The sequence below is a fragment of the Hyperolius riggenbachi genome, chromosome 11 (genome assembly GCF_040937935.1).
Source record: "Hyperolius riggenbachi isolate aHypRig1 chromosome 11, aHypRig1.pri, whole genome shotgun sequence".
In the NCBI taxonomy this organism is placed as follows: domain Eukaryota; kingdom Metazoa; phylum Chordata; class Amphibia; order Anura; family Hyperoliidae; genus Hyperolius; species Hyperolius riggenbachi.
In genome coordinates, this window is record NC_090656.1 from 181,902,402 (window position 1) to 181,916,207 (window position 13,806).

The window sequence follows — 13,806 nt, forward strand, 5'->3', positions numbered from 1 at the left end:
TGAGTATGGGCCATTAGCGTCAGCTAGGCTATGCTTTGTTGTCAAGGATTGATGTGCAGCCTGATTGAGTACTATGTTATTTTTATAAAAAGTGGCTGTATTTGTAAAGATCTGATCTTGTAACAGGCTGTTTTTCTATCTTGCCACAATAAAAAGATTTAAAAATAAAGTATATGCCTACACCATCTCCATATTTACAGTACGCCATACCAGTCAGTGCTGAATAAATCGCTATATCAGACTGTTAACGATGCATAGTCAGGCATATGCTTGTCATAACATTTCCCTAACAAATATAGCTTAAACGTTCTGTATGTCTTCATAATTGCCTGAAGCATATTTGCTGTAAATTTGTGATGGCACCGGATTGTTTTGGGTTTTTCCCAAACCCTTCTCCAAGCAAAAAGAATTACAGTTATATAGATATGCTGGAGCCCACAAATGCAGACGATAAACCCAGCAGGCAATTACGACATGCTGAACATTTAAACTATATTTGCTCGTGAAATGTCACGGCAAGTGTATGCATGAGTATGGATCATTAGGAGTCTGGAGTTGAGAATTATGTATTACTGGTGTGTTGCGAATGGTGATATGGTAAATGTTTACTGCTGTGCTTTACAATAAACAGGATTTTTCTTTTTTTGCATTTGTAGCCCATCATCTTGTTTCAATGCGATTACAGTAGTATCCAGCATATATTATTGTGCCTAATATTTTGTTAAAGGAACCCTTCGCAGACGCTGTGGGTATTCATATAAGCATTACCTACGTCTGTTTGGTAAAGAGGATACACTCACTGGCCCCTTATCTTAGCGCTCCTGCTCCCGGGCTGGCCTCTATAAATTACATTGTAATTGGCGACTCTGACATAATGTCGTGCTGTGACCCGGAACAAGAAGACTGTGCGTCCTCTTTGTGCATGGACAAGCTTACAGGCTTCTACCTCCCCTCCGCTTGTGAACCACAATATGATGCGCGGCAGTGGGAGTGGGAAGAATCCAGGAAGCCTGTGCATGCGCAAAGAGAACCCACAGTCTTCCTGTTCTGGGTCACAGCGCAACTTTACGTCACAGTTGCCAATTACAATGCAATTTATAGCAGCCAGCCCGGAAGCAGGAGCGCTTAGATAAGTGGCCGGTAAGTGTATCCTCTTTACCAAATAGACATGGGTTTGCTTATATTCCAAACCACAATGTCTGCTCAGGGTCCCTTTAAGTTAGTCCTAATCTGTTCCAAGCTTGTGTGAAATGTGTTAAACGTTCCCAATGAGGGAGATAGGCATAGGACACCACTGCATAATCTTCAACAAGACTTATGGCAAACGAGGCCGTACTGATACTCTTCGTGCCCCTAGGCCAAGTATGTTGTGGCTCCACTCTCTTGTGCAACAGCGCCCCTCCCAATCAATGTGCAGCCCTCCCTTCCATATGTGATATCCATGTATAGCAGCCCCATTCTTTCATGAAAAGCTCCCTTGAGTATCAGTTTCCTTTTTTCATGTGTTGCTCCCCATTTTCAGCCTCCCTTTTCACATGTAGCAACCCCTCTTTCATTTCCAGGTGCCCCCTTGTTCTGCAGCCGCCCAAGGCCCTGGCCTTGTTGGCCTTTCCAGAAATCTGGCCCTGATCGCAAATACGTAATGGAAAGCAAGCAACAAACCTTTCCCACAAATTGAGGATAATCAGTAAAACCAATGAACACCTTTAGGGCTTGTTCACACCAAGGGTTTTTTTTTGCTATTTTTTAAGCGCCGGCAATTTGCAAAATTGCCCTGAAAACGTTTGTGCAATGATTCCCTATGAGAGAGTTCACATCTGAGCAGTTCATTTCCGATCTGTTCAGCAAAGTGCTGACTGTACCATTTTTAGGGCAATTTTGCTACAATGGAAAGTATAGGAAAGCACAAAACGCTCACAAAATTGTTTTGTGCAGGGATTTCATTTGCACTTTCATTATTAAATACATTGTATTCATTTCCGGGGCAAAGAGATCACTTCCTGACTTGCGTCAGGAAGTAAATAAGGGATCAGTTGAAAAGGGCACCTGAGCCATCTGTATTAAAAGGGCGCCTCCATATACTTCAATCTTATTTCTGCAAATATGGGCTACAAGATGGTGAAAAAAAAGGGCGCCTGAGGTTTTTTTTTTTTTGGGTACAAAAGGGCGTCCCTTTGTAGCCCATATTTTTGATTCGGCTACAAGGTTGTCAGCTACAAGGTTTTTGATTCTGCTAGAAAAGGGCACCCCTTTGTAGCCCATATTTTTAATTTGGCTACAAGGTTTTTGATTCTGCTGCAAAAGGGCGCCCTTTTATAGCCAAGCTTTTTGAATTGTGGGTGCAGGGGGGTGAGGCTAGGATTAGGCATCACAAACGGGGGGCTTAGGCACCACTGGGGTGGGTGTCTTAGGGTTAGGCAACACTAGGGGGGTCTTGGGGTTAGGCACGGGGGGGGGGGGGAATTAAGCACCACCACGGAGGGGCTAGGCACCACCAGGGGGGTCTTAGTCACCACCAGGGAGGTGTTAGGGTTAGGCACCACAAGGGGAGGGTTCTGTGTGAGAGTAGAGAGAAGTTAGGTTATAGTAATCACTTTTCTCAGCTATATCCAGAGCCCTTTTATAGCCCAACAAATTATGCCTATAACAGCATCCTTTTTGTAAACTAAAACTAGCTTTTCGGCTATACCAGGCACCCTTTGTAGCCGAATTTGGCATATGGGCTACACCAGGCGCCTTTGTAGCCGAATTTGACATCTGGGCTACACCAGGGGCCCTTTGTAGCCGAATTTGGCATATGGGCTACACCAGGCACCCTTTGTAGCCAAACCTGGAATATGGGCTACACCAGTCACCCCTAGTAGCTGAATTTGGCATATGGGCTACACCAGGCGCCCTTTTTTCCAGGCGCCCTTTTCAAATGCAAGCATGAAAAAACAAATCTCTCTGCAAAAGCACTTTGAAAAGCACTTTACACAAAATCAAAGCGTGCAGGTAAGCGCTGGGAGGCGAGAAAAAGCACGCAAAAAATCGAAAATTGCTGGTATGTATCCGCAGCAAATCTCTCCCTGCCCTATATATATTTTTCAAGAATCATCTGTATTGGTTTGTAATACAACATCCCATGCTCACCTCCTGTCTCAGGTTTGGCTCAGAAAAATCTGGTCACTGTATATACTGTATAATCTCTGTATAGTAAACTCATTATAGCAATTATACTGTTGACCATTCATAGGATGGTAAGCACAACTGGGGGAAAGAGGCGCCCTGGTAGGATAAAAGCTTCTAAAAACAGCTTAAAATCAGAAAAGGATATGAGGTAGCTTACCTCAATGACTAAATCTTCGTGTATAACAAAAGATTTTTTTATTTGAGCACAGGCAACACGTTTTGCGGGTCTGATCCCGCTTCCTCAGGCCAATAACAGTGCCTACAATGGCAAAAGAGCTCCTCAGTATAGCCATATAAACCTAACACAATAAAACAATGAGCATTTATACATAACACAACCTATTGGATCATTATGAAAGATAGACTTTTGTGATTATATTTTGATTTGGATGTATCATCATTCAATTAATAGATAGAATAAGATGGTAGTAATCTACCCTGTAATAGAATAAAAAATCAATCAATCTATCGATCAATCAATAGAAAACCTAATCAATTGATTAATTACCCAATCGATCAATTAATGCGTGAATTTTTGCCACAGAGGGAATCTAAATAAAAAAGGATTTAATTCTTTAGGAATGATTTTCTTCCCCAATATGGGTCTTATAGACAACTTATGGCACTGCGTCTGATTAATAGTAAATTGTACTTCTGCAGGTGTGACAATTGGTAATATTTATAATACTAATAACATTAATCATTATATGGGAAATCCAAAGATAAAAGGATGGTGATAAGACTCAATTTTAGTGATGATAGCATATATGGGGGCTTTGCTATTGACCACTAAAGTCGGCATAAAATTTAATGAGAATTATTGTAATTGCGAAATTACGGTTTCTGATTACTGTTACAAATGAAATTGATTTTGATTTAAAATTTCGCATTATGATTTTGCATCGTAATTGAGAATTACAATGCAAAATTACGATTATGCGAAATTCATAACCTACTCTACGCCTTATCCTTAACTCACCACGGGCCATATGCAATTCACTTTTTCACCTGAGTTTTCTCCTAGGAGATCATTTTTCATCTTCAATTTAATATAACTTTTTAGCACTTTGCAATAGAAAAAGTACCAAAAAGTAGGCCAAAAATTACTATAAAAATTATATTGAGTATTAGTTAGCTTGCTGTGGGCTTAAAAGTCATTTTATTTTAAGTTCTAAAAATATCACCGTGGTGAAAACTCAGGTGAAAAAGTGAATTGCATATGGCCCCACATGCCTAACCCTCAACACCCCACCCCCCACGCAAAACCCTTAAGACCCCACACAATCGATTAAAAATTGCATTGCAAAATTGCAAATCCAATCACATTGCAATATCCAGTGCATTAGAGCTCTAAGGAAGATACAAGGCTGCAAGCAAAGCAGAGAGAAGTCCATGAAAAGAACAAGAGCCAGATTGCCCTCAACATTAATGGAAACCTGCCATTAAGAGGAGAGAGACCAGGTTGTAATCAAAGTTTGGATCACGAAGGGGATCCCAGAGAAGTATTTAAAGTGAACCTAATGGCAAGTAAAAAAAATGAGATCAACTCACCTGGGGCTTCCCTCAGCCCCCTGAAGCCGATCGGTGCCCTCAAAGCCCCGCTCCGATGGTCCAGGACCCGCCGGCGAACACTTTGGCCATCACCGGCCGACAGGCATGGGAACGTGAGTGATTCTTTGCGTTCCCAGCCTGCGTTCCTAGCCTTCCCAGCCTGTATATCGCCCCCTATGCTGCTATTGCGGCCAGGGGGCTGAGGGAAGCCTCAGGTGAGTTGATCTCATTTTTTTTTTACTTGCCTTTAGGTTCACTTTAAACGTTACAGTTAATCAAATACTACCACAAACAGTATTTTTGATGATTAACTTTTACACACTTTTGGCCAATGTGTAAAGGTGCCCATACCCAGCAGCAAAGTAAAAATTGTTCAACTCTTTTTTTTTTTCTTAACAAAAAAAGAAGTGTGCTATCCTACCACCAAACATGTCAGCTGGTTCAGAAAATCTATAGACCTGGCAAGGTCAGATGGGAACTTGCTATGCCTGTCAGTACTTCGGGAGGCTTGCAAGGCAGTAGCAAATTCCACAGCCTCACAAAGCAATGTACCATCTGCTGATGGGTAGGGGAGCTCTTTGGACACCTACTGGCATGATGGGGTGCCTGATGGGGTTCCTGGTAGTGAAGCTTTATGGTGATATCTGACTTAATAATCAGATAAGCTTCTCCACTGTGACCTGTGGATGTAGGAATCTTTTGACACCCCTCTTCCATTTGCCTGGCATGTAGGCTGGGATTCAGTAAAGTCAGTAAACCATATGGCGCTTGTATTGACTCCTCCACCCTGCTTTGTACCCACATCCCTGTGGGCAGGCATAGCAGGCTGGTAACTGTAGCAGGGAGCCTGGCAGATCTCCTGCTTTCTTTTCAGCTGCTATGTCCCAATCTATCACCACCTTCTTCACCCAATGTGGCGTGTCTCCGCTTGAACAGGAGGTGAGGAAACAACACCTGCCCGACTTCGGTTACACCCAGGCCTTGGAGGTGCAAGGTATAGCAGCTGAGGCCAAGAAAGCCAGAGTACCACCAGAACAAACAAGACTATGTAGCTGGGTGATATGGAAAAGGCTACGCAGATCACTACAGGAGTTATGGATAAGGGAGCAAGATTGCCTAGAGCAACCGCAGCTCTGGTCTTCCGATAACCACCACAATTAAACAAGACACAATGGTTGCTCAGGACGACAGCAGTCCTAAGCGTCTGACTGAGTAATAAGACAGTCAATAGAGAGACAGACGGACTGTTTTCCAATATAATCGATGCCCCAGCGATAGCAAGCATCCACACTGACTTGGACAAGACAAACAAGTAAGAACGTAACTGACAGCAATCGCAGCCTATAGTTAAGTTCACAGGAAACAGTATTAGCAGGGACAGACAGGATTGTTTGCCTAGCAATAGCAAATATCCACACTGATACAGACAAGACAAACAAGTAGGAGCATAACTAATACCAATCGCTGCTATAGTCACGTCCACAGGAACAAGAAAGCAAGATAACTACCAGTCACCAACGTGGTGAATGCAGTCTCCCACTAGCAGGATGGTAAGACTTCACTGACCCCTGCGTGTGCAGTGAAAGTCCAGCAAAGCAAAGCAATACAAAATCACAGCATGGACCCAGCAACAACTCATGTAAGCTGTACGCTATGTCGGGCGAGGTCTGGAATGAGAGGCAGGCTTTTATGTGGACATCAGCCAATGGGAACAGACATGCAACTGAATGGTAATCATGCAATCCTGTGCTACACTGATTGAAGGCTGTAAGCTGTGTGTGAATGGAAGAGATTCTTATTACAAATGCATGCCAGATTATGCAACCACATGCATGTAAGAAATCCACAGCTGTCTGACTGCAGTTCCACTGCAGTAAGCCATAGGTGGATTCATGACAACATCCTGGGCTACTCTGAACTGCTGTGTGATTGCAAATACCAAAGACTCTCATGGCAAGTTGGCAACTGCAAGCAAAACCAAGCAACCAAATGCACGTAGAGAAATCAAAACTGCTCGGCTGCAGCTCTGCTGCAACTGGCAGGAGGGATCCTTACACTGTAATTTTTCATGCTGTTTCCTTTCTGTTCCTGTGGACTATGCGTGCTACTCGCCTTTGACCTCTCTCATTCACTAGTCTTTTTTGACTATAATAGTCCTTATCTCTTGTATTTTTTTCTCAACTGGCACTTTTTAAACACCCGAGATACTGTTGGGCGAGAAAAGCCTAAAAGAGTTGTCGTTTCAGAGATGCTATTACCAACTCTTCTTGCAGCGATAATAATCCCTTTTTCAAAGTCACTTAAATCTTTCATCTTACCCATTTTGACATTAACATCTGTGATAACTATGCCGTCCAAAGCTGAACGTTCCTTATATATGTAACGCTGCATTGTTACATCACTCTAAGTCATGTTTGGATTGGTTTACTTTCAAATAAGTGTATATACAGGCTATAGCAGTCTTTAGTGCATCAGTCTTCAGTGTTTCCAACTGTCCTTTAGCTGTGGCATGTCAAGTCCTGTCTAGTGCAGCTGCTCTGGACATGTATATCCTAATCTCTTCTGCTTAATCCATGTAAATGTTATCCTCTTATAAACCTGTACATATTTTACCCATTCCACAGTTACAGAGCCTTCAGTAAATCACCACTATTGTGTGTTGTTCATTTGGCCAGCTTGATGATCTGCAGTAAAGATATATGATCATGGGCTGAAATGACATGGAATCCCTCCAGGCTATAACATGATTAAACTAATTAATGGTTTTGTTTACTCTACCTTTTTATAAAGTTATGCCGTATTGTCATCTCCAATATGAGAAAGGAAAAAAATGTAGTCACAGTGTAATAAGTTTATGAAAAGGGGATATCCAAAATATTTCCACTGCTTTAATTAAAAGAATTCCGAAACCACAAAGGGCCAAACAAAAAGACTTCATGCTGCTTCTTTCCGTTATGGAAAATGGGTCATAAAAAGATGCGAAGACAGAAGATCATTAATGTTGCTGGTAAAACATAATATGGTGAGGATGCGAGAGACTGCTAGGCCCCTTGTAGATAAGCAACTCGCTAGCAAGACAAGGAGACTAAGAGCGGGAACAAGGTCATTTTTGTACTATACATTGCATAAGACACACAGGCCAGGTGGAAAGCAAATACTGCAAATAGGCACCCAAAATATGTGGGTGTTAAAACTCTAAAACATAATGTGATAATTAGAGGTAATCACTTACCTTTCCAGAAGATATAGTCACCAGTTCAACTGGAAAAATCTTCATTCCTAAAATTGACAACACGTTTTGCTAGTCATGGCCAGCTTCCTCAGATCAATACAAAAAATGCTTAAGCAACTTAACCACTTCCCGACCGCCTAACGCACAGGGGCGGCCGGGAAGTGGAGCCCGCAAGGACCAGCTCATGCACAAAGGCGGCGGTCCTTGTAAGGGCATGGGCGGAGCGATCGCGTCATCCGTGACGCGATCCTCCGCCGGCGCCTGTCACCGCTCACCTGCCGCAACATCCCACCGGCCATACGGAAGCGCCGGCGGGATGTTAACCCCGCGATCGCCGCATACAAAGTGTATAATACACTTTGTAATGTTTACAAAGTGTATTATACAGGCTGCCTCCTGCCCTGGTGGTCCCAATGTCCGAGGGACCATCAGGGCAGGCTGCAGCCACCCTATGTCGCACCCAAGCACACTGATTTCTCCCCCCCTGCCCGAGATCACCCACAGCACCCCTCAGACCCCACCCCCTGCCCACCCCCCAGACCCCTGTTTGCACCCAATCACCCCCCCCCCCCTAATCACCCATCAATCACTCCCTGTCACTATCTGTAAAAGCTATTTTTTTTATCCCCCCCTGCCCCCTCCTGATCACCCCCCACCCCTCAGATTCTCCCCAGACCCCCCCCCCCCCAGACCCCCCCTCCTCCCTGTGTACTGTATGCATCTATCCTCCTGATCACCTGTCAATCACCCATCAATCACCCATCAATCACCCCCTGTCACTGCCACCCATCAATCAGCCCCTAACCTGCCCCTTGCGGGCAATCTGATCACCCACCCACACCAATAGATCGCCCACAGATCCGACATCAGATCACCTCCCAAGTGCAGTGTTTACATCTGTTATCTACCCTAAACACCCACTAATTACCCATCAATCACCCCTATCACCACCTGTCACTGTTACCCATCAGATCAGACCCTAATCTGCCCCTTGCGGGCACCCAATCCCCTGTCTACACGCTCAGATTGCCCTCAGACCCCCTCTTATCAATTCGCCAGTGCATTAGTTACATCTGTTCTTCCCTGTAATAACCCACTGATCACCTGTCAATCACCTGTCAATCACCCATCAATCACCCCCTGTCACTGCCACCCATCAATCACCCCCTGGCACTGCCACTCATCAATCAGCCCCTAACCTGCCCCTTGCGGGCAATCTGATCACCCACCCACACCAATAGTTCGCCCGCAGATCCGACGTCCGATCACCTCCCAAGTGCAGTGTCTATATCTGTTCTCTACCCTAAACACCCACTAATTACCCATCAATCACCCCCGGTCACTGCTACCTATCAGATTAGACCCCTATCTGCCCCTAGGGCACTCAATCACCCGCCCACACCCTCAGAATGCCCTCAGGCCCCAGCCCTGATCACCTCGCCAGTGCATTGCTTGCATCTATTCCCACCTCTAATCACACCTTGAGACACCCATCAATCACCTCCAGTCACACCCTAGCACACCTACCCATCAGATCAGGCCCTAATTTACCCCATGTGGGCTCCTGATCACTCGGCCAAACCCTCAGATCCCCCTCAGACCCCCTTCCGATCACCTCCCCAGTGCATTGATTGCATCTATTTTCCCCTCTAACCACCCCCTGAGACACCCATCAATCACCTCCTGTCACCCCCCCTAGCACTCCTATCCATCAGATCAGGCCCAATACAACCTGTCATGTAAAAGGCCACCCTGCATATTACCGGTTCCACAAAATTCGCCCCCTCATAGACCACCTGTCATCAAAATTTGCAGATGCCTATACCCCTGAACAGTCATTTTTAGACATTTGGTTTCCAGACTACTTACGGTTTTGGGCCCGTAAAATGCCAGGGCGGTATAGGAACCCCACAAACTGACCCTGTTTTAGAAAAAAGACTCCCCAATGTATTCTGTTAGGTGTATGACGAGTTCATAGAAGATTTTATTTTTTGTCAAAAGTTAGCGGAAATTGCTTTTTGTTTTTTTTTCACAAAGTGTCAATTTTCACTAACTTGTGACAAAAATTAAAATCTTCTATGAACTCGTCATACACCTAACGGAATACCTTGTGGTGTCTTCTTTCTAAAATGGGGTCACTTGTAGGGTTCCTATACTGCCCTGGCATTTTAGGGGCCCTAAACTGTGAGGAGTAGTCTAGAAAACAAATGCCTCAAAATGACCTGTGATTAGGACGTTGGGCGCCTTAGCGCAGTTAGGCTGAAAAAAAGTGCCAATCAGGTGGTACTCGGGAGAAGTAGTATAATGTGGTATAATGTGTGTATTTTTACATATACCCATGCTGGGTGGGAGAAATCTCTCTGTAAATGGACAATTGTGTGTAAAAAAATCAAAAGATTGTCATTTACAGAGATATTTCTCCCACCCAGCATAGGTATGTGTAAAAATACACCCCAAAACACATTATACTACTTCTCCTGAGTACGGCGGTTCCACATATGTGGCACTTTTTTACACCCTAAGTACGCTAAGGGGCCCAAAGTCCAATGAGTACCTTTAGGATTTCACAGGTCATTTTGCGACATTTGGTTTCAAGACTACTCCTCACGGTTTAGGGCCCCTAAAATGCCAGGACAGTATAGGAACCCCACAAATGACCCCATTCTAGAAAGAAGACACCCAAAGGTATTCCGATTTTATTTTTTGACACAAGTTAGCGGAAAATGACACTTTGTGAAAAAAAACAATTAAAATCAATTTCCGCTAACTTGTGACAAAAAAATAAAAACTTCTATGAACTCACCATACTCCTAACAGAATACCTTGGGGTGTCTTCTTTCTAAAATAGGGGCATTAGTTGGGTTCCTATACCGCCCTGGCATTTTAGGGGCCCTAAACCGTGAGGAGTAGTCTTGAAACAAAAATGACTTGTGAAATCCTAAAGGTACTCATTGGACTTTGGGCCCCTTAGCGCAGTTAGGCTGCAAAAAAGTGCCAATCATGTGGTATCGCCGTACTTTGATTTTTTTACACACAATTGTCCATTTACAGAGTTATTTCTCCCACCCAGCATGGGTATGTGTAAAAATACACCCCAAAACACATTGTACTACTTCTCCCGAGTACGGCGATATCACATGTGTGGCACTTTTTTGCACCCTAACTGCGCTAAGGGGCCCAAAGTCCAATGAGTACCTTTAGGATTTCACAGGTCATTCTATGAACTCACCGTACTACTAACGGAATACCTTGGGGTGTCTTCTTTCTAAAATGGGGTCATTTGTGGGGTTCCTATACTTTCCTGGCATTTTAGGGGCCCTAAACCGTGAAAAAACTCATTGGACTTTGGGCCCCTTAGCGCAAAAAAAATTAAAAAATTGTCATTTACAGAGATATTTCTCCCACCCAGCATCGGTTTGTGTAAAAATACACCCTAAAACACATTATACTACTTCTCCTGAGTACGGCAATACCACATGTGTGGCACTTTTTTGCAGCCTAACTGCGCTAAGGGGCCCAAAGTCCAATGAGCACCTTTAGGCTTTACAGGGGTGCTTACAAATTAGCACCCCCCAAAATGCGAGGACAGTAAACACACCCCACAAATGACCCCATTTTGGAAAGTAGACACTTCAAGGTATTCAGAGAGGGGCATGGTGAGTCCGTAGCAGATTTCAATTTTTTTTGTCGCAAGTTAGAAGAAATGGAAACTTTTTTTTTGTTTTTGTCACAAAGTGTCATTTTCCGCTTACTTGTGACAAAAATTAATATCTTCTATGAACTCACTATGCCTCTCAGTGAATACTTTGGGATGTCTTCTTTCCAAAATGGGGTCATTTGGGGGGTATTTATACTATCCTGGAATTCTAGCCCCTCATGAAACATGTCAGGTGGTCAGAAAAGTCATAGATGCTTGAAAATGGGAAAATTCACTTTTTGCACCATAGTTTGTAAACGCTATAACTTTTACCCAAACCAATAAATATACACTGAATGGGTTTTTTTTAATCAAAAACATGTTTGTCCACATTTTTCATTGCATGTATACAGAAATTTTACTATATTTGAAAAATGTCAGCACAGGAAGTTAAAAAAAATCATTTTTTTTGCCAAAATTCATGTCTTTTTTGATGAATATAATAAAAATGAAGATGAATATAATAAAAAGTAAAAATCGCAGGAGCAATCAAATAGCACCAAAAGAAAGCTTTATTAGTGACAAGAAAAGGAGCCAAAATTCATTTAGGTGGTAGGTTGTATGAGCGAGCAATAAACCGTGAAAGCTGCAGTGGTCTGAATGGAAAAAAAGTGGCCGGTCCTTAAGGGGGGTAAAGCCCACGGTCCTCAAGTGGTTAAGGAGTAGAGTGTAAGTGATTACCTCTTGTTTTCATGTTCTGTTTTAAGGTTTTAACACCCATATATTTTTGGCACCTCCAACCCACCCTTCTATCAGTCAGACTTCCTTTGGAGGTAATAGCTTTACAGTTTTCTGTAAAGTGTATTGAATTACAGGAGAAGGACCTGGAGCACCGAGTGAATTCTCCGCAGGCTTAGACAGTGGTTGCAGGTACTGCAACCCACCTTTGTGAGTATATAATCATATATATTTTTGTCCCCATATACCTAACGATACTGCACCATTGGGCTCCTGGTCGCTCTCTACTTCTCATTTAGGTGCTTTTGGTCGAAGGAGGAAGCATAGTAGTCACGTGACGCGGCTTGGAACGTGGTGTGAGACGCGACGTGGGACGTGTTAAAGAAGACAGCTTCTTGGTAAGTTTAAACCCCCCCCCTCGCAAGCCACATCAGATGCACTAATTATCTGGATGAAATCCAAATGACTCATTCGGATTTCATCCGGAGCTCATCACTGGAAGTAATCATCGCATGGAGCCCGGGAGGTGAGTCTTTACCTCACTGCTCCCGCTGCCATGCATTGCTGCAATGAAGGGGGAAGCACGGAGGGGGCCCCGAGGTGAGGGAGGAGTTGGGTCCCCCCTCCCGGTGGCAGAGTCACAGTGTGCCGCTCCTCCCCTCCTCCAGCAGGGGGGGGGGGCACCTATACCTGGCTAAGCTATACTGGGACACCTATAACTAGCTAACCTACACTAGGGGCACCTATACCTTGGCAGCCTATACTGGGGGCTCCCATCAGGGGCAAAACCAGGATTTTCAAGGGGGGGATTCCTCAAAGTTTTTTTTGGCAAGCTGCATAATACCACACATGTGTTTGCCCACAATATACACATGATCAACAGCATTTCCCCACAAAATAGTGTTTCCCTACAAAATACACATGATGCAGTAGTGTATCGCCAAAATATATATAATGTGGCAGTGATTAGGTAGCCAGATAACCCCCCCCCCTTTATTATGAATAACCAAATTACCCCACCTTTAATATAGGTGACCAGATGACCCCCCATTTATCGCACAGGTAGCCAGAGGAGGTCTGCCCCATTAACAGCATAGGTAGCTAGATGACCCTCCTGTTAGGATAGATAACCACATGATCCCCATTTATAGTATATAGCCAGATGACTCCCCGTTCAGTACATTCCCACATGTATTTCGTCAGATCCCCCTTGTATATAGCCAGTGTATGTAGTCAGATCAGGGGCGCCTTTACCTACTGACCACCCAGGCAGCGGCTTGGAGCGGCTTTGATGGGGAAGGCGCAATAAATTACTGTCAGTCCAAGGGGAAATAAAAATTCCTGTCCTGAAAGACCGTTGTAAGGGACTGGAGAGAAAAAGATTTCCTTCTGTTTTAAGAAGGCAAATTACACCAAGCTTTGCTTTTTTAGTAGGAGGGCATTTGGTTCCTTTTATCCCCCTATACATTCCTAGTAG